This window comes from Emys orbicularis, chromosome 3, assembly GCF_028017835.1.
Source record: "Emys orbicularis isolate rEmyOrb1 chromosome 3, rEmyOrb1.hap1, whole genome shotgun sequence".
Classification (NCBI taxonomy): domain Eukaryota; kingdom Metazoa; phylum Chordata; order Testudines; family Emydidae; genus Emys; species Emys orbicularis.
The window spans coordinates 14,168,956-14,189,733 of NC_088685.1; the positions used below are offsets into that span (position 1 = coordinate 14,168,956).

The 20,778-nt window shown below is 44.1% G+C and overlaps 1 protein-coding gene across 1 annotated transcript in view; it reads left to right on the plus strand.

Moving 5' to 3' along the window:
* Positions 1–20,778, plus strand: part of PKHD1 (PKHD1 ciliary IPT domain containing fibrocystin/polyductin) — a 382,916-nt gene that overhangs the window by 288,672 nt on the left and 73,466 nt on the right. The gene's annotated exons all lie outside the window — the stretch shown is intronic.

Sequence of the window (20,778 nt, forward strand, 5' to 3'; positions counted from 1 at the left end):
GTTGTCATCCTCTGGGGTCCTGAACACCTTGTGGGCTTAGATTCCATGGCACTTTTCATTAAAGGAGGCTGCTTTATATATTGATCAAAGGAAGGGCTTGGGAATCTGACCTGCTGTGGGGTGAGGCACTTACCCCTCTGTGCTTTAACTGATCTCTCTGTCAAACCAGGGTGATTATATTTACCTATCTGCAAAGTGCTTTGGGATCCTTGAATGAGAGGTGCTGTATTAGAGCAAAATAATAATAATAATTGTCCCAGTGAGGATTTTTATTCATTTCCTGCTGAGGAGCGTATCTGGCTGAAAATCCAGGCCAGCAGTTTCGAGAGTACTTTCTCTTGTTTAAAAAGACCCATCTTGCTCAGTAACCGCGTTCTGCAAGTTCACACAGCAAGGTTCCATTCTCATCCTGATTAAAACTCTGCTCTGTGATTCCAAATAAACTCTTTAATTACAATTAGCATTTCCTGAGCCTGCTGCTGACGGCGGCCATTTTGCAGAAAAGTCGCATCATTTGTGACTCCGGCAGTATGGGAGGCTCATGCGAGGGACTGTAATTAATCCCATTTTCTATCCTGCGCTAAAACTGATTAAACACAAGAAGAACTTTAATCTTTAAACAAAATGTCTAATGTGTACCCGGTAAAGGCTTTCCTCTAAGGATCCCTCCCTCACTGGCTGCTTAGAGGGCTGATTAATACATTGTCTATGCATAAACATGCTCTTTTCCCCCCTCCCCATTTTCTCTGCCCTGGTTATGAATCACAAGCCAATGCTAATCTCTCAGTAGACACTGCTGCATCATTTGCCATTTAGCACCAGCTTATTAAAGCATGCATGCGCACATAGTTCCCGATCATTTTTAAGATTTGTACCATTTTTAAAGATACTCAGGCACATAGTAGTTATAAATACCAGGAAACCCCACTGCACTAATGGTGCAACCTGCACTCCACGGGGTTTGTCTCCTTATGTAATGAAGTTGACAACATATGGTAAATGCTGCCTGCCTCCTAGGCGAGAACAGAATTGTGGTGTTTTCCTCTCATTGCCCAAATGTGAGTGGCATTTTTTTCCTTCCCAATTCCAGCCTTAATCCCTGAATCTTTCTCTTTCAAAACTGCAATTCCCTTTGTCTTCAGGCTGACATTTGGAAAGGCACAGGTTCATTTGGAGGTGAATTCATAGTTCTCTGTAACACAGAATACTTTGGACAGTGTAATGGAGGCTTCCACACGAGACAATTACGGTCAAATCCAGACCTTGGTCATGACCACAAAACTCCCATTGGGTCAAATTCTACCTCAGTTATACTAATATAAGGATGGATTAATTCCACTGAAGTTAATGGGGTTATTCCAGATTTATGCTTGTGTAACCAAAAATAGAATTTGGCTCTTGGAATTCTGTCTCTCTTGATTCCAGATTGCAGAGCTCAGCACTTAACACTGTTCAGTTAATCACCACCCTCTGTGCCTCCTACTAATATTCACCTGTTACTTAACTAACATCCAGTTATTCTGCTCACCTCCAGTGGCTTTATGCCCAGACTGCTGCCTGCAGTTTTTAACCCTATGCTTACACCTCTAAGCACATACCAGAGGAGCTAGCATCATCAGGTAATATGCAGCATCCCTCCCACTCTCCGCTCAGGGACATGTGCTTTCCCAAATGCAGTGTGGCACACACCCTCGCTAGCCCTCTGCATCCTCTGAATTTGTCCTTCAGCCATAATTTTTCAGAACCTTCCAATTGGGGGTGTCCAGTTTGAAGATGTTGGCCCCAGCCTTTGCCTGTCACACACTGAGGTGCAGGCAGTGCAATCTAGTGGTCAGAGCAGGAGTCTGGAGTAGTGGTCGGAACAGAATCAGAAGGCAGAACTGGAGACAAGCCAGTGGTCAGAGCTAGGAGTCAGGAGTTCAAAGGCAGGCAGGCTATAGGGCTGGAGCAGAGCTGGGAAGGGGTGGAGCAAGGACTGGACAGGAAACAGGTCTGGTGCATCTGCAGGCATGGAATGCATTGAGCAGCCACAGTGGTGCTGTTGCTGCAGGGCTTAAATGATGGTCGGTTGGCTCTTCTGACCAATGAGGGAGCACAATCACTTAGTGAGGGTTTAGTGGGCCTAGCCAAGCTCATTGGGTTACTAGGCAACCGAGACCGGAGGCGGCTAAGTTCCTGACATTCCCCAAAGATCCTACTCACCATAAAAGGAAAGCTAAAAGCAAAATACCCTTCACCCTTCAAGGTCAGGAGACCCAATGAATGCAACTCAGATATTCTCCCCTCCCCCCCCCCCCCCCACACACACAATAGTGCTGTAGGCTCTGAGTTGGTGGGTTCTCTTTAATGGGCGTACAATTGAACGGCTCAATGGGAGGTTAATTCTATTTCTTATTTAATCCACTCAGTAACTTCAAATATTTGAAATGCAGGGCATGGGATGGATCTCATTGCTTACTTGTGCTGTCCATCCCATTTGTTGCATCCACCTGTTTTTTTCCTATCTTACACCTAGATTGGAAGCTCTTTGGGGCAGGGGCCATCTCTTCTGTGTTTGTACAGCACCTAGCACAATGGGGCCCTGTTCCATGGCTGGGGCTCTAGGCGCTGCCTTAATAGAAATAATAAATAACAGAATCATTGGCTAATAATGTACAAATACTACACAAACATTAACCAAAACCTTCAACTTACATTGCACCATTCAACATGTAGGAAGAAGGAATTGTGGTCCCCAACAGCTAGGGCACTAGCCTGGGATTCATGAGACCTACATTCAGTTCCCTGCTCTGTGACAGACTTCTTGCGATTTTACAACAGGCACGATGTAGTTTGTACATCTAATTATTTTGTGTCTCCAAAGTGCCATCTATCCATGGTGGTTATACAACTTCCATTACCATAGTATCTGAGCACCTCCCAATCTTTAATCCGTTTGTCCTCACAATGCCCCGGTAAGGTAGGGAAATGCTGTTAGCTCCCTTTTACAGATGTGATACTGAGGCCCAGAGAGACTAAGTGACTTGCCTATGGTCATGCAGGAAGTGTGTGGCAGAGCAGGGAATTGAATGTGGGTTTCCCGAGTCCCAGGCTAATACCCTGTCTATTGGACCATTCTTCTAGCTCCTATTTCTTCTTGTTATTTGAAGACACACTCTGGGCCTTTTTGAACTTGAAATAAAATAGACTGATGAAAGTAGTGTGAACACACACTTGTTGGCTGTGAGTGCGACCTGACACAAAGATTAATGAAAGAACAAATGCCAGTGGTGAGCAGGGTATGCTGACTGCCTGGCTTCAAAATTGTTCTTGGCTTTATGCGGCTAGCTCTTGAGAAACTTTTTTTTTTTAACTTTCTTCATTCTCCTCCTAGGAATGGCAGTGAGATGGTGTTATAGACGGAGAAATGAGGGGGTGGAGTGGGGAACAGAGAAAGGAAATGGTTGTCAGAAAATTTGTCTGCCAATATCTGTGCTTGCAGAGGTCTTTTTCTCTTTCTCTTTAGCTAGAGGGGAAAATACCATTCTCTTTTCCCAAGCAATTATAGGCCCAAAAGATTGAAACTTACTCTACGGCTCTTTAATCTCAGCAGATATTTATGGTTAAACATTAGACTTGGAGCATTCCAGATGTCAGGGTATTAAAGCATAAAGGCTCAGTGGAGTCCCAGAAAATATTAGAATCTTCAGGATATGTGCCTTTGAGTGTTCTCATCTGAGCAGCGAAGGAGACAGCCCTCGGTGTTCTTTTGTACATCCGAAAGGGAGCTCTTACTGTTCCTTATTTCTGCCCTTTAGCGTGGCTCCAAATTCAGCACGCAGAGTAATCCGCCACCATGTCATGAAATTATTATTATTTATTATTCGGAGTATCCAGAATGACTTCCATGCTGGGTTTGTAAAGAGATGCTTAAAAATCCATATGGCTGCATGGGAGCAATTTCTTTGCATATTCTGAGTAGTTTAACTGTTTCAGCTCCTGATCCTACAAACATGGATGTAACTTTACTCACCTAAATAGCTCCCTCACATGTGTATAAGTGTGTGTTGGATCAGAGCCTTAAGGGCTTCAGCTATTCTATACCTTTTTCTTCTCATCGTTAATAAACCCCATCAATTTCTTCAGAAAAATTACAATTGTTTTCTACATTGCAATAATACAACCTTGCATGACCTCAAAGATTCTCCACACATTTTACAAACTTTGATTCATGTTGGATTTATAATACCCCTGTGGGGTAGTCATGTATTCTTATACCCATTGTACAGAATGTGGCACAGAAGCTGTGATTTGCCCAAGCCCCAAGGTCATGCATTGAATCCCTGCATAAACACCAGGAGTTCTGACAGCCAGTCCCTTAGTTTAAAAGCTACACAGCCCTGCACAGACTAGTTCAAAAGTAAGCTTGTATTAACTAGAGCCAGTTAAAACGTATGTTTTATTTTCAATTTGGTTTTTGTTGTTGTTTCCCATCAAAAACGTTTGCAGGGTTTTTTTGAGTTTTCATTGAAAATCTAAAATCATCCAAAAAAATAATAATAATGCAGAAAATGGAAATTTTGCAAAAATATCCATTAAACTAAAAAAGTCATGTTTTTTTGGAGAAAATCTTCAATTAAAAGTTTTTGACTAGCTGTAGTGTGAACCACTTGATGTTAGGATAGAGATGGCATATAGCTTGGGTTACTTGTAATGAACATTAATAAAAGAGTTAAATAAATAAATAAGAAACAAGCAAAATACAAACTGAATGAGACCCAAACTATTTTTGAGATTCAGAAAAGTTCAGGAAACATTTTTGTTTGATTTTGATTTTTCTACGTGGCTCCATGATTCCCAGGACCAGAAATGGAAATTCCTGCATATTCCAAGAAAGGCTTCTGCTTTGGTATTTTTGATTTGGACAAAATTAAAACTGCTGGAATTATTGAAATAATAAACCTGCTCTCAAAAAATGGCTGGTACATTGTCCATGTCAAAGAGGTGTGGCTAAACATCTGAATGCCTGGATGCTAAAATCTAACCCAGGCCCCAGTCCTTCAAACTCTTATATATGTGTGCAATAATAATCACTTTCCATTGAACAGCTTGCAAGATTGGGGTCCAAAATCTCTGAATGTATAGGAGTTTGCCCAAGGTTACATTGAGTGTTAGCGTTCTTTAAAATGAACTAAAATGCAAACATCGGATCTAGGCCATGTCTACACGGTGAGTTATTGTGTGGCAAGCCATGTGTGAATCTACAGCACACCAGCTTGCTGCAGAGTAACCTCCCACGTGGACACTACATTCCATAACTTTCAGCATGCTGTAACAGTCTCGACCCAAGACGTTACTGCACAACAAGCAGGTGTGCTGCAGATTCACACCTTGGCTTGCTACCCAGTAACTCGCCATGTAGACAAGCCTTTAGATTTTAAACAGTCCAAAGTTCATGGGTATTTGGAGCCAGGATTTTGATTCAGGCTCATTTCTATTGCTAATTTTCTCTATTCAGTAAAATATACAAGTAGTGCCAGTAAAATGAGCTGAAGGAGACCTATCGGGTGGGACTTTGAAAAACACCCAAGCGACTTATGGGCAGACCTGCTTGAAAATGTTCCATCAACATTATCTTTTGAAGGAAAGTAGCTTTTCAATCAGTGGAAATTTTCATGAAAAAAATTCTCAGTTTTGTCAGAAACATGTTGAGGTTGTCAAAAAACTAAAATCTCATTTTGTAAGCAATGTTTTGATGACTTTTTGATGAAAACAAAGTATTTATCACAGGGGAAAATATCACTTAACAGCCAGCTCTACTTAGGTGCATATAAGTCCCATTGAAAATCCTTGAGACTTGTGATCCTAAATCACGTAGGAGCTATTGAAAATCCAACCTGTTTGTATTCAGCCCTTTTTCATGTCAAAGTGTCAGTTTCTGAAAACATAAGGATACCCAGAATCTAAGACCAAAACAAACAAACAAAAAAGGTGGGGAGGGGCTTCTATATTTAAATAAAAATCTAGTGAGGGCAGTATTTTTATTAAACAAATAAACATTTCCCTGCAGTGGGTGCTACCCAGACATTGTAGCATGAGAACCTGACAGAGAAATTGACTTTTATAAACAAAAGTGAAACTACCCAGTCTGTTTTCATTCTCCAATCTGAGAGAAATGTAAAACATTAGCATAATTGTCAAACATCAGTTAATTTTTTTTTAATCTTCAGTGTTAGTAATCAGGTTCATTGTTTGTGCCAGAGGTGAAGATATTTTGTGTTTGAAAAATATTATTTTTAATCTGACAGTGTCTCTTTTAGTATATTCCAAATATACTTAAGAAATACTGGCTATGTATGATCATATAGTGCAGCTGTATTAAATGTGAGAAAAATCATCTGTTTGCTGGATTTACAAGGACTGAAAAAGCTACAAAATCAGCCCCAAATGTTGAGTATTTTCCACTAACGCAGGTTTTTTCCTTTTGTTTTAACAAATGACACATGGAAGATATGGCTTTTCCGTGCTGAAAATAGCAGTGGAGAGAATTAAATAATTGTCAAGTTATTTAAAAAACACTTACTTGCTATGATCAGAAAGGTTGGTTTTCTGTAATTGTCATGAACATATGACTTCTGACAGAACCCTGGTTGAGATCCCAACAGAACTCATTTTAAGACCAAGCTTTGAAGATGACTGATAGCTATTGCGCTTTGTTCTCTAGTGAGGACAAGGTTTAAATATCTGTATCCTGCTATTGTGAGCTAAGAGAGATGAATTGCTTTTGCTTGTCTAACAACAACCCTGGTGGATCATGGAACCTGGGGACTAAAGTCAGGAGTCTCTACTGCTTGAGTCATAGGACCAGCTTCATTAAGATGGGACAACAGCATGCTAATAATCCTCGTTAGGTGGCCCAGCCATTAAATGGGGACAGAGGCCTACAATGTCAGCATGGGTCTGCATGCTAAGGGGAGGCTACAACCAGAAGGGAAGAGTTCTGCCTATGCATCATACTCCTTGCACTTCTCTTCCTGCTCTCCTCCCAACAGATTTATTTCATGGGGTTTCTGCTGAATTCACTCTCTGTGGATGTTGAAGGGGCAGGCCAAGGTTGGGGGTGGGGGAGAGAGACAGCTTGGCCAGAATGGGGCCCTATGGATGAAAAGGACATTTTCCTGTTTTGGAAAACTGTAAGATGCTATCACTGGAGTTTATAGATATCTTAGCAGCCAAGTAACTATAGCAGGTTACCTGTTTCAAAGGTATTTGTCCCTTAGCTTTGATACAACAGCATTTGGCATGTGATGACATGGCATTGCCTGTTATCAGTGTTATAAGCATTAAGATATAGAGGGGAAAAAATTCTATAGCCAAGACACCATCTCAGCAATGAGTGCACATTACTCTTCACGTACACCATAACCCGCTGCTGCACACTCCTACAACAGAGAGACACTAAGGCTATGTCTACACTACAAACTTACACTGGAATAACTACATCACTCAAGGGTGTGAAAAATCCACACCTCTGGACAACAGTTATATTAACCTCGCCCCCTGTATAGACAGTATTATGTCGATCGGAGGGCTTCTCCTGTTCACCTCCTCGCATGGTGGTGGATTAACTATGCCAACAAGAGAAGCTCTCCTGTCAGCGTAGCAGCATCTTTACTGAAGCACTTATGGACATTGTTAAACTAAATAGGTTGAGTTCCTGGAGTCCATTCCTATAAAGCATGCTTTCTAATCCTTTAATCATTCTTGTGGCTCTTCTTTGAACCCTTTCCAATCTATCAACATCCTTCTTGAACTGTGGGCACCAAAACTGGACAGCGGTCACACCAGTGCCAAATGCAAGGTAAAATAACTTCTATTCCTACTTGAAGTTCCCCTGTTTATGCATCCACGGATTGCATTCACTCTTTTGGTCACAGAGTCACACTGGGAGCTCATGTTCAGCCAATTATCCACAACCACCTCAAATCTTTTTCAGAGTTACTGCTTCACAGGATAGAGTCCCCCATCCTGTAAATATGGCCTACATTCTTTGTTCCTAGCCATATTAAAACACATATTGTTTGCTTGCACCCAGTTTACAAAGCAATCTAGATTGCTCTGAACCAGTGACTTGTCCTCTTCATTATTTACCACTCCTCCAATTTTTGTGTCATCAGCAAACTTTATCAATGATGATTTTATGTTTTCTTACAGGTCATTGATGAAGATGTTAAATAGAAATCAGACTTCTTGATGACTATTCCTCATTCACAGTTACATTTTGAGACCTATCAGTTAGCCAGTTTTTAATCCATTTAATGTATGCCATGTTAATTTTATATCATTCTAGGTTTTTAATCAAAATGTCATGTGGCATCAAGTCAAAAATCTAAAGACGTGTACACTAGCGCTTATGTTGGCAAAACTTTTGTCACTCAGGGATGTGAAAAAAATACACCCCTGAGTGATGCACAGTGGTATGTCGGCGGAAGACGCTCTCCCGCTGACATAGCTATCGTCCCTCATTGAGATTGTTTTATTATGTCAAGGGAAGAGCTCTTTCCCGTCGACATAATGGGCTACACAAGTGCTTTTACAGCAGCACAACTGTATCAGTACGCTTGTAATTGTAGACATGACCTAAGTATATTATGTCAACAATATTACCTTTATCAACCAAACTTGTAAAAAAAATTATCAAAAAAGATATCAAGTTAGTTTGAAAAGGTCTGTTTTTCATAAACCCATGTTGATTTGTGTTAGTTACATTACCCTCCTCTAGTTCATTATTAATTGAGTCCCATGTCAGCTGCTCCATTATCTTGCCCAGGATCAATGTCAGGCTGACAGGCCTAGGACTACTTGAGTCATCACCTCTACCCTTTTTAAAAGTTGGCACACATTATCTTTCTTCCAGTCTTCTGGAATTTCCCCAGTGCTCCAAGAGACTTATTGAAAATCAACATTTATGGTCCAGTGAGTTCCTCAGTCAGCTCTTTTAAAACTCTTAGGCTTTGTCTTCACTACCCGCCAATCCGGCGGGTAGCAATCGGTCTATCGGGGATCGACTTACCGCGTCTAGTGAAGACGCGGTAAAATCGATCCCTGATCACTCTGCCGTCGACTCCGGAAATCCACCTCGGCAGGAGGCGGCAGCGGAGTCGGCGGCAGCGCGGCAGCGGTCGACTTTCCCGCGTCCTCACCGCTAGGTAAGCCGACCTAAAATACGCAACTTCAGCTACGGTATTCACGTAGCTGAAGTTGCGTATCTTAGGTCGGACCCCCGCTGCAGTGTAGACCTAGCCTTAGATGCAAGTTATCTGGACCTGCTGATTTTAAAATGTCTATCTTTTGTAGCCTTTGTATAATATCCTCCAGAGATACTAGTGGAATGGAAAGAGTCTATCATCACCACATTTCTCAAATATAGAACAGCTCTGCCTTTCCTGCATTATTATTGAAAATACCACCATTTCCAGCTACAAAAGGACCAATATCATTTCAATCTAGTAATGGACCAATGGATCTAATAAAGACCTTCTTATTGTCCTTAAATCTGCTAGCCATAGATTTCTCCTTGTGTCCCGTGGCTTCCTTTATCAATTTTCTACAATACCTAACTTCTGATTTATATTCATTATTATCAACTTTCCATTTCTTTCATTTGTTATATATTGTTGCTTTTACAGCTCCCTTCAATTCTGAGGTTGATTTTTTTTTTAAAACCAGCAGAGCTTTTTTCTCAGTTGTGAGACTGTGGCTTTTAGGGCATCTAATAAGGTTTTTATATGATTCCCAATTATCATTCACATTTTTCTGATTAAATTCTTCCTCGCAGCTGATTTGGCTCATAATTTTTTCCAACTTTATAAAATTGACCCTTTTAAAGCACCAAGTGTGTATATCACTGGTCTGGACTTTATTCTTTTTTGCATATTTTAAATGTGATCAGGTCATGATCACTTTAACCTAAATTGCCATTAATTTTTAGTTCTGTGATCAATTCCTCTTTATCTGTCAAGACCGGGTCTAATATAGAATTATCCCGTGTTGGCTGCAACACTGTTAACGTTAGAAACTTGTCAGCTATAATATTTGGAAAATTTGTTTTTTGGTTTTTGTCCTGACAGCATAAAACCTTCAGCATGTGCCACTCAAATTGAAGACCTCCATGATCACACAGTTGTTTCTTTCCCTACACATTATAGTTAATAGGTGTGTAAGGAAGTGATCATCCTGTTCCCCAGTCTGTAGCAGACCCCAACTAATACCCCATCTTGTGCTTTATCTGTTAGGACATTGATCCGTAAGCATTCAAGATCATTTTCTTCTGAGTTATCAGTGACTCCGAAATAGGTATTGCCATTTTTGACATAGAGTGCCACTCCCCCTCCCCTTTTAACCAAGTAATCTTTCCTAAATATGTTATCACCATTGAGTTTTACATTCCAGTTGTGTGAATCATTCCACCAGGTTTCAATAATACCAACTAGATTGAATTTATGCTCATAAATAAGCAAATCATTTTCCTCTTGTTTGTTATGTAGGCTCCTAGCATTGGTGGATAGAGGATTAAAAAAATACTTCTCTTCATGGCCTTTGGTTCCTTGAATAATTTTGTTCTCAACATCTTGATTTTTGTGCTAACTGAGGGCCCATATCTTCCCTTTTTTACTCTAATCTTTTGCCATTAGTTTAATGCCCTCTTGACAACTGTAGCCAGCCTGTCTCCAAAAAGATTGGTCCCCCTTCTGCTGAGGTGGAGGCCATCCTAACTATAAAGCCCCTCCTCCATACAGAAAGTGGACCAATGTTCCACAAAACCAAAGTCCTCCACCCAATACTGCTTTCCTAACCAGCAATTCACTTCCAGAATCTTCTGCCTTCTATCTCCCTTTGCTTGTGGGACAGGAAGGATCTCTGAAGAGATTGCTTAGATAGTCTTCTTCTTCCGCTCGCTTCTGAGTACCCTGAAGTTATCTATTATCCCCGACGCAGTGTCATTAATGCCAATATAAATCATCACCAATCCATGGATCCATGTCTGTTGGCTATAAAAGCCTCTCCGATCTTAACATGACTTCTTATGTCTTGGCTCTGTCTTGTTGTCCTCCTGTCCCTTGCAAAATGTTCTTTCGATTCTTGATTTAGGTGCATAGTTATGGATGTAGATAGCTAACTTTAGGCACCCACGTTTAAAAATGTTGTCCAGATCCCGTGACTCTGTCTCTCAGCATAAATGGGGGAGGCTAATAATCTAGGGTGTTGCAAGGAAGTATTCTGGTAATGGGGCGCTCTCTACATAAGATAGAGAGACATAGCTAAAGGATAATTAGTTAGTTTATAAAGATTCTCTCCCCGACCCCACACACTCAGGATATGTCTACACTGCAAAAAAACAGAACAAAACAAAACAAAAAAACATAGCCGTAAACCTTAGAGCCTGCATCAATTGACTTAGGCTCCTGGGGCTTGTTCCCACTTGGCCTGGAGCCTGGGCTTTGAAACCTGACAAGGTGCATGGGTCTCAGAGCCTGGGCTCCAGCCTGAGCAAGAATGTCTACATGGCTGTTTGAAGCCCTGTAGCATGAGCCCGAGTCTGTTGACCCAGGATCTGAGACTTGCTGCTGCAGAGCTCTTTTGCAGAGTAGACATACTCTCAGGCCCTCTTGGCCTGTCTGCCTCCCTGCTTGCTGGATCTTAGCCCATCAGTAAGGCTGGCAAGTAGAAGTGGAAGGATGGGTCACATAGGTTATGTCTACACTGCACAGTAACCCCAGGCTGGCAAGTAGAAGTGTAAGGATGGGTCACATAGGTTATGTCTACACTGCACAGTAACCCCAGGCTCTGATTCAGGTTTGAGCCCAAGCTCCCCTTCCATCCACACACAAATCAGTCTGACTTGAGACCCAGGTCCTAGGAGCCTGCTAGGGGAGTGAGTCAAAGCCCAAGTCCCAATGAGACTCCTGTCTAAGCCCTGTCTTTTTTTGCGGTGTGGATGCAGATTAAGCCACAGACCCGAATCAGAAGGTCTGCATAGCGCAATATGGACCTGTTAGCACTGCTGTGAGACCGGGGCCCAGTAATTGTAAACCCATGTTTACAACAGGATAGGTACTCAAGCCTGGGCTTGGAAACACCGAGTGCACATGCCTGGGGCCCACAGACCTGGGCTTACTGTGCAGTGTAGCGGTACCCATAGAAAGTGGTGTCGGGGGGTGAGGAGGTTTTGCAGCAGTTGGGAAGTAGGGTGGAGGGAGACTCCTAACCTGGAAACTTCCTCCTCACCCCTTTGAGTAGCTCCCCCTACCTGTCCCCTCAAACCCTCTTACAAACAGCCATCTCTTTATTATTGTAAGTGTTTTATTATTATTTATTATTTCAATCCCAGCAGTACCTAGAGACCCCAGCCCAGATCAGGGCTCCTTTACTAGGCACAGTGCAGACACAAGGCAGTCTCGTACCCAGAAAGCTTACAATCTCACTAGACAAGACAAAGAATGGGAGGAGAAACGGCGGCAGGGAGGTGAAATGACTTGGCCAAGGTCACATGGCAGGTCAGTGGCAGAGACAAGAATAGACCTCAGCAATCCTGACTCCCTATCCACTAGGCCATGCTGCCTCTCAAGCATTTGTGGGAGCTGCACATAGACATCAAAGAGAAACTAGATCCTTATGTTCATGCAATTATAATACAAATGTGACCGGTATCTCAAAGCATAATTGTATTAATTTCCCTAGATCTTTCAGGCATATCCACAATCCAGCCAAACTGCTGACTATTAGTTTGCAGAGCTTTACAAGGGAAACAGTGCACTTTGCAACAATTAATTTTGCAGAGGAAGCAGCCTGTTTAAAGACGCCTGCAGCAGTCGCTAAAATATGTGTTGTTTTTCAAGGCCACCAGACACACGGTGTTGGCTAGGTTGGCTAATAAACAAAACAACAATGCAAAACCCCAGCCTCATGGGGCTTGCAGGAAAAGGGTATGAGAAGTCAAATGAATAATGTTTACCTGCTAGGGGTGGGTGAAGACTATAATTGTTTAGCCTCCGGCAGATCCCTGCAAGGGTTAAAAATGACAAAGATATTAGTTGGCGACTGCTAAGATTGTTGGTTTGGAGCTCTCGGCAATACACAGACTGTTATTTACCGGACTTGGTCGATTTACTTCTTAATGCAATAATGACCTGTGAAATGAAACGTGAGCTAGACAATTGTTCCTCATTGTTTCCAGTAAAACATCCTTTCATACCCCATTAAACCACCATTAATTCCATATGAAAGAGAAGCAGGCACAAACACCAACACACTCTCTCTCACTCTTTCTCTGTGGACCTGATCCAGAGCCCATTGACATCAATGAGACTTTTTCTGTCGAATTCAGTGGGCTTTGGTTCACACCCCCGCACCCTGTTAGCCAGATTCCCAAGTAAAGAGCACCCACAATAGGAGATAGATTTTCAAAAGAGCTCTGCACCCAGCAGGATCCCATTGTGAGACTAAGGGTTTGTCTACAGGGTGACATTCAGGAAAATTAATCCAAATTAACTAAAGGTGTCAATTTGATGTTGATTTTAAACCGCTTTAAACTCCTGTGTGAACACCTTCATTCAGAATTAAAGTGCCCTTAATTTGGCTTAGGGCTTGTCTTCACTACCCACCGATCCGGCGGGTAGCAATCGGTCTATCGGGGATCGACTTACCGCGTCTAGTGAAGACGCGATAAAATCGATCCCTGATCGCTCTGCCGTCGACTCCGGAAATCCACCACGGCAAGAGGCGGCAGCGGAGTCGGCGGCAGCGCGGCAGCGGTCGACTTTCCCCCGTCCTCACAGCCAGGTAAGCCGACCTAAAATACGCAACTTCAGTTACGGTATTCACGTAGCTGAAGTTGCGTATCTTAGGTCGGACCCCCGCTGTAGTGTAGACCTAGCCTCAGTTTAGTTCACTTCCAAAGTGAATTAAACTCAGGTCTGGTCTACACTACAGACCTATATCGGTATAACTACATCACTCAGGGGTGTGAAAAATCCAGTTATATAGACCTAATACCCCGCCCCTCCCCCCAGTGTAGACAGTGCTAAATCAATGGGAGAGCTTCTCTCACCAACATAGCTACCACCTCTCCGGGAGGTGGCTTAACTATGCTGACAGGACAGCTCTCTCCCGTTGGCTTACACTGAAGTGCTAAAGCGATGCAGCATTTTAAATATAGACTTGCCCTAAACCGAATTCAGGCCACTTTAATTCTGAATAACAGCTCCCCACAGGGATTTAATACGGTTTAACTAATCCACTTCAATTCCACACAACCTTTAGAGCTGTTTGGAAAAAGGGGATTTTTGTCCCATGGAAAATTTTGCTGAGAATGAAAACAAATCACTTTTGTCAACATTTTTCAGAGAAATTTTTGAGTTTTCATTAAAAAGGAAAAAAGAAAAAGAAAGAAACTGAAAAGCTTATGGCCAAAAATGTTTTGGTTTTGAGTTTTTTGAGGAAAAGCTGAAATTTTCCACTGAAAGCAGACCTTGTGAAAATGTAAATTTAGTCAAAACCCCAAGTTTCTGTTGAAAAACAGTTTTGATAGAATATTTTCCATCAGCCCTAATCATCTTGGCTAATTCAGAAATGTTTCAGGTCAGATCCTGATCTCAGTTATACCTGTGTCTATCCGGAGTGAGTCCAGTAAAGTCAGTAGAGCTACTCTGGATTTACACGGCTGAAACTGATATCAGAATCTGGTCCAAAATCCATGAGAAGTTATAACTCAACAGCTAATTTCTCCCGAGGTAGGACATGTGGTGGATTGATTTTTTTAAATCAACCAATTGATAGCGGTGTGCCACATGCAAGAAAATAACTGGAAAACAAAAATAAGAGGAGATATTTTTGTTGTTACAACTCTTAGAGGGAACATGCCAATTAGCAGCAAATCATGGCCTAATATTTATTATATTTATTATTATATTTATAATATTTATTATTATATTTATTAAAACAATTAGTTTGTAAAAGTAGAAAGAACTGAAGTCCCTTGTGGCTAGCTGCCCTGGGGCTCTCACATGCAGAGGGCAAATTTCCAAGTAATTAAAATGCAGGGAGGCCTACCAGCCTGGCATATGTTTGAAGCAGAAAAAATGGGGGTGAGCAGTGACAAGCACCTTCCTTTACTTGCGGGGCCATTCGTACATTGCATCAGCCGTGTTAATTGAAGGCAAGGCTACGAAAGTGACATCACTTGAGCTTAGCTCATGTCTTTTCAGTTTTGCTGGTAATGTTTTTATGATTAAGTAATGGCTTTTAGGTTGTGTGATTGGTTTGCACACCCAGGCTTTATTATTATAATTTCACTGAATATCAAACTCAGCGAGACTGTGTTATATGTTTATTAGTTTAGCTTAATTGGATGCAATTGATCTTTGGCTGCTGTCTGCATTTTGGTGCCTAGTTCACCAATTTGAGGCCTGATCCTGCAAGCTGCCTCTACATACATTGATTTCCATAAGAGTAATCTGAGTAGAGGATTTGTAGGGTCAGGCCTTTGTTTTCTTTCTCCATGACACTTAAAATACCAGAGGATCTGCTTGCTGGAAATGACTGATAGAGCAATGCTGGGCTTTTTCCTTCTTCCTGAAATAGTAACATTTGAAAGACACATTATTAGGCGCTCAGTTGTGTGCTCAGCAGTGTGTCTTTGTGGAAGAATAAGGGGGTGCTCCCTTGCCTGGACCCCACATCTCATCAGACTCTGTGTAGGCTGGGGGAAGGTGGTCACGACTAGGCTGCTGCTCCTAGGGCCCGGATTTAGGGGCAGGATACCCAAGTGACCACCTAGGTTGGGGGGTGGGTGCCAGGCTCAGGATGCTGTTTTTGTTGTTAGGTAGAAAAGGGAAAATAGAATGTTTGAAGTAAAATGTTTCAGGTATTCTGTATATGGATTTATTTTTCTCTGACCTCCTAGAATGTTCTGGACCTTTGTAGAATCTCATGGAACCTTCCAGACTTTTTGAGAACTACATTTTCCTCAACCCTCCTAGAATGTTGTCGGCCGTGCCCTCGCTGTGCTTCAATTTGCGAGGGCGAAGGCGAGAAAAGCGACCTTTTGAGCTAAAGGACTAGGCTTAACATTCTAAGGCTGTTGCCTACTGTAACGCTATTTAATACTGGTCCACCGAAGGTTGGTGCACAGTTCAATTTCTTGACGTTAGTACATTTCAGTTATTCTTAAAATTAAATAGTTTCTGTAAGCTTAGAGGAAACAATTTTTTTGTATTTGCTTATATATGGCATGAATAAATACAGATGTACAGATCCTAGCGTGCAAATTTAGAATCTTATATGACAGGGATAAATCATGCATGGACATCGTGCATCAGAGTCGTGAAATGGGCTACACATGCAATAAAAATAAGATATTCAAAAGTTTAATAAATGGAGGGGGGGGGTCACAAAGACGCTTCTCGCCTGGGGTGCCATTTGGTCTAGAGCCAGCCCTGGCTGCTCCTGCTGTGAGGGTGACAGCCAGGGGCAAGAAGTGAATAGAGCCGTCGCTCCACATTGCCACCCCTCAACCTCAATACGCTGGCTGGGGAAATGGCTGGTGCAGTTTATTTCCCCCACAGAGCAAAGAGGGGAGGATGGGCTCTGAGCCACAACTGGGTTGCTGCCCATGCTCTCGTTATTGTATAAAGTGCCACTCCAGTCCTTAGCGTATGATCTCTTCAGGGCAGGGACTGTCTCCTACTACCTGTTTGGACAGCACCTAAGACAATGGGGTCCCGATCTCAGGTTAGGCCTCTGGGAGTTGCTGCAATACAAAGAATACATAATACTGGTCAGAAGCAGCTAATCAATAAGAATGACTAATTTAAAAGAAGCGTTGTTTCTAAAGAGATGCCAGTCCAGATTCTGTGCTGATTTACATCACTTTGCAACTCCATCGGGCTTGATTCCCGTTTACTGCTCTAGCAGTCAGTGTAAAAGGGCCTTCAAGTGTGTGTAAGTGTAAACTGGTCCCACTTTACACTAAAGGGGCCTTAAAGCTTGTCCACACATTGCTATTCAGGAAGAGCTATTCCTGATTAACTCCATATGTGGACTCTCTTAGGGCTTGGCTACACTTGCAAGTTAGAGTGCATTAAAGCAGCCCCAGGCACCCTAACTCTCGACCCGTCCACACTGGCAAGGCACTTAGAGCGCCTGGACTCTGCAGCTGGAGCGCTCCTGCTAATCCACCTCCACGAGAAGCATAAAGCTTGCTGCGCCTCGGCTGAAACGCCCGGGCATCAGTGTGAACGAGGTGTTGCATTACTGCGCTCTGATCGGCCTCCGGAAACGTCCCATAATCCCCTTAAGTCAAGTGGCCACTCTTGTCATTGTTTTGAACTCGGCTGTAGGAATGCGGATATGCCCTTTCAAAGCTCCGTTTCTGGCAGCCGGCTGCTTATCTGCTCCGGGACAAAGCAACCATTACTGTGGAATGCTGCTTGCTGTGAGTGTGTGAGAGAGAGGTGGGGGGGGGGGAGGAAGAGGAGGGGTCTGAACTTACAAGACAGCATGCTGACACACTCTCAGCCCCCCAAAAACCAACTCTCTCTCCCCCCACATGCACACAACACACTCCCTGTCACACTCTGCCTTCCCCCCCATTTGAAAAGCAGGTTGCAGCCACTTGCATGCTGGGATAGCTACCAAAATGCACTTGAATCTGACAAGTGTAGCCATGCCCTTATTCCAGAATTAGGCCTGGTCTGCACTTAAAATTTAACTTGACATAACTACGGCACTCAGGGATGTGAAAAATCCACACCCCTGGGTGCCATTCCTCGGCTGACCTAATGCCCGGTGTAGACACAGTCCGGTCGACGGAAGAATGCTTCTGTGGACCTGGCTACCATCATTTGAGGAGGTGGAGTTCCTACAATGACAGAAAAAGCCCTTCTGGTGCTGTAGCCCTCCTTTACACTGTGGGCTTACAGCGGCATAGCTCCAGCACTGGAACTGTGCTGCCATTGTGTCCGTAGTGTAGACATGGCCTAAGAGTGTCCACACACGGAGTTTTTTCCAGTTGAGGTCGTTCCTGAAAAACTTCAACTCCATGTGTAGATAAGCCCTTAGTGTAAATGAGAATCAGGGCCCATTGACTTCAGGCTATTTTAGGCAAGTGTTTAACCAGATGAACCGAAGCTCAGAAATGAATATTTGTCATAGAGATGATGATGTAGATCATAAAAAAAAAAACTATTTGAGTGTTGTGAACTTCAGTTCTGGTGAATCTTTTTGCATTTGTATGTATGTTTGCATGTGTTGATCCCATGAAGGGTATAATCCTGTGTAGTCTGCCCAGTCTTTATTCAAGACAAAGTTTCATTGAAGTCAGAGGGGAATGTTGCCTGAGTAGAGACTGTGGGCTGAGTGATTAGACTCTAAGGCCATCCCTACTCTATGGGTGCTAGTAGGGTTGCCAACCCTCCAGGCTTGTCCTGGAGTCTCCAGGAATGAAAGATTACGTCATGTCATGAAACCTCCAGGAATACGTCCATCTAAAATTGTCAATCCTAGTGCTACAGCGGCACAGCTGCAGCACTTTATACCTGTCACGCCGTAGTTATGTTGACTCAACTTGTAAGCATAGAAAAGAATGGCAGCGTGTATATAATGGGTCACCCTCTCTAGGGTTGGTCTTACGTCACCAAGAAGCCTATTGCTTTTAATGCTTTGGTGAGACTTATATCCTTGCCAGGCTGGTGAAGTCTCATTGAATTGAATACACGCGCACAGGGATTGCTGTGCTAAGTACTGCATGCATTTGTAATGAACAAGGCACATAACTCTGCTGAAGTCAATGCCTAGCACTTTCCATCTTCAGCCATTGTTTTCGGTTCTTTGTCAGTTTGTAAATCTATCCTTTTGTGCTGAAATTTCCCATGCTTGGGGTCTGCCTTGGATTAAATTTTACTAGAAAGTTTGATCAAAAATGATTCAGCAATAAGGAACAAAAGAGAATTTTTGTCAGTGCTAGAAAACAATTTCCAACCTCTTTGTTTTTAAACTCTAGACCAGGGGTGGGCAAACTATAGCCCGGGGGCCACATCTGGCCCACCAGCTGATTTAATCTGGCCCTTGAGCTCCCGATGGGGAGTGGGGTCTGGGGCTTGCCCTGCTCCCGCGCTCCAGCCGGCGAGTGGGGTCAGGGGCAGTTCCATGCGCACGTACTGTGGCTCTGCACGGCTTCCAGAAGCAGCAGCATGTCCGTCCCCCCCCCCAGCTCCTATCCGTAGGGGCAGCCAGGGGGCTCCGCACGCTGCCCCAAGCGCCACCCCCACAGCTCCCATTGGCTAAGAACTGCAGCCAATGGGAGCTGCAGGGGCGGCACCTGCAGACGGAGCAGCACGCAGAGTCGCCTGGCCACAGCTCTGTGTAGGGGAGACATGCTGCTGCTTCCGGGAGCTGCTTGAGGTAAGCGCCCCCCAGAGCCTGCACCACTGAGCCCCTCCCGCGCCTCAACCCCCTGCCCCAGCCCTGATCCCCAGCCCCACCCCAGAGCCTGCACCCCCCCAGCTGGAGCCTTCACCCCCGGTGCCCCAATCCGCTGCCCCAGCCTGGAGCACCCTCCTACACCCCAAACCCCTCATCCCCAGCCCCACCGCAGAGCCCACACCTCCAGCTGGAGCCCTCACCCCCCCTTCCCCCCGCACCACCTCCCCTCTGCCCCAGCCCAGAGCCTCCTCCTGCACCCTGAACTCCTCATTTCTGGCCCCATCCCAGATCCCGCAGCCCCAGCCAGAGCCCTTCCCCCATCCCACACCTCAACCCCAATTTCATGAGCATTCATGGCCCGCCATGCAATTTGCATACCCAGATGTGGCTCTCGGGCCAAAATGTTTGCCCACCCCTGCTCTAGACACTTCGGTGTTAGAGTAAGAGCTTGATAGCTAGCAGGGAGGTAGCCCTGAGGTCAGAGAAGCGCCTTTCACAATCCTTGTGAAAATCCACCCAGAATTGACCAAGAAATGTGCTGTAGAAAACTGCCATGTGCACCTATGCTGTAGAAGTTTTTAGCACTTGGCCATGATTTATTAAAGTTTGAATTCTTGCTGAGCTGCATCATTCTGAAGCAGCTGTATGGAGGTATCCTTGCATACAGGGCACTAAATTGTCCTGCTCTTTTCACTCCTCAGAATAGACCTGGTGCAGGAATGCCAGGTTTGTAGCGAACAGACTATGCATTCTAGTCTCACCTCTTCCGCTTAGTAGGGTAAGAATTCAGTGCCCTTCACAACCCTTATTGTTGAGCAAGGCCTCATACTTCTACTGTAAGAGGCAAGCAAGTAGCATTCCCCTCGTTTTATAGAGGAGGCAACTTGGGATCTGAGAGGTTGCACACGGTCAGCTCTGGCCAGGGGCGGCTCCAGGCACCAGCGCACCAAGTGCGTGCCTGGGGCGGCAAGCCGCGGGGGGCGGCCTGCCGGTCGCTGTAGGGGCGGCAGTCAGGGAGCCTTCGGCGGCATGCCTGCGGGAGGTCCGCCAGTCCCGCGGTTTCGGTGGCAATTCGGCGGCGGGTACGCCGAAGGTGCGGGACTGGCGGACCTCCCGCAGGCATGCCGCCGAATCCGCGTTACCAGCGGACCTCCCGCAGACGCGCCGCCGAAAGCCGCCTGACTGCCATGCTTGGGGCGGCAAAATACATAGAGCTGCCCTTGGCTCTGGCAGAGCTGGGAATAGATCCCAAGACTCAGTCACTAACAAGAACTTGACAGATTAGGGAAGCATGGGTGAGAGTTGATTTACCTGCCT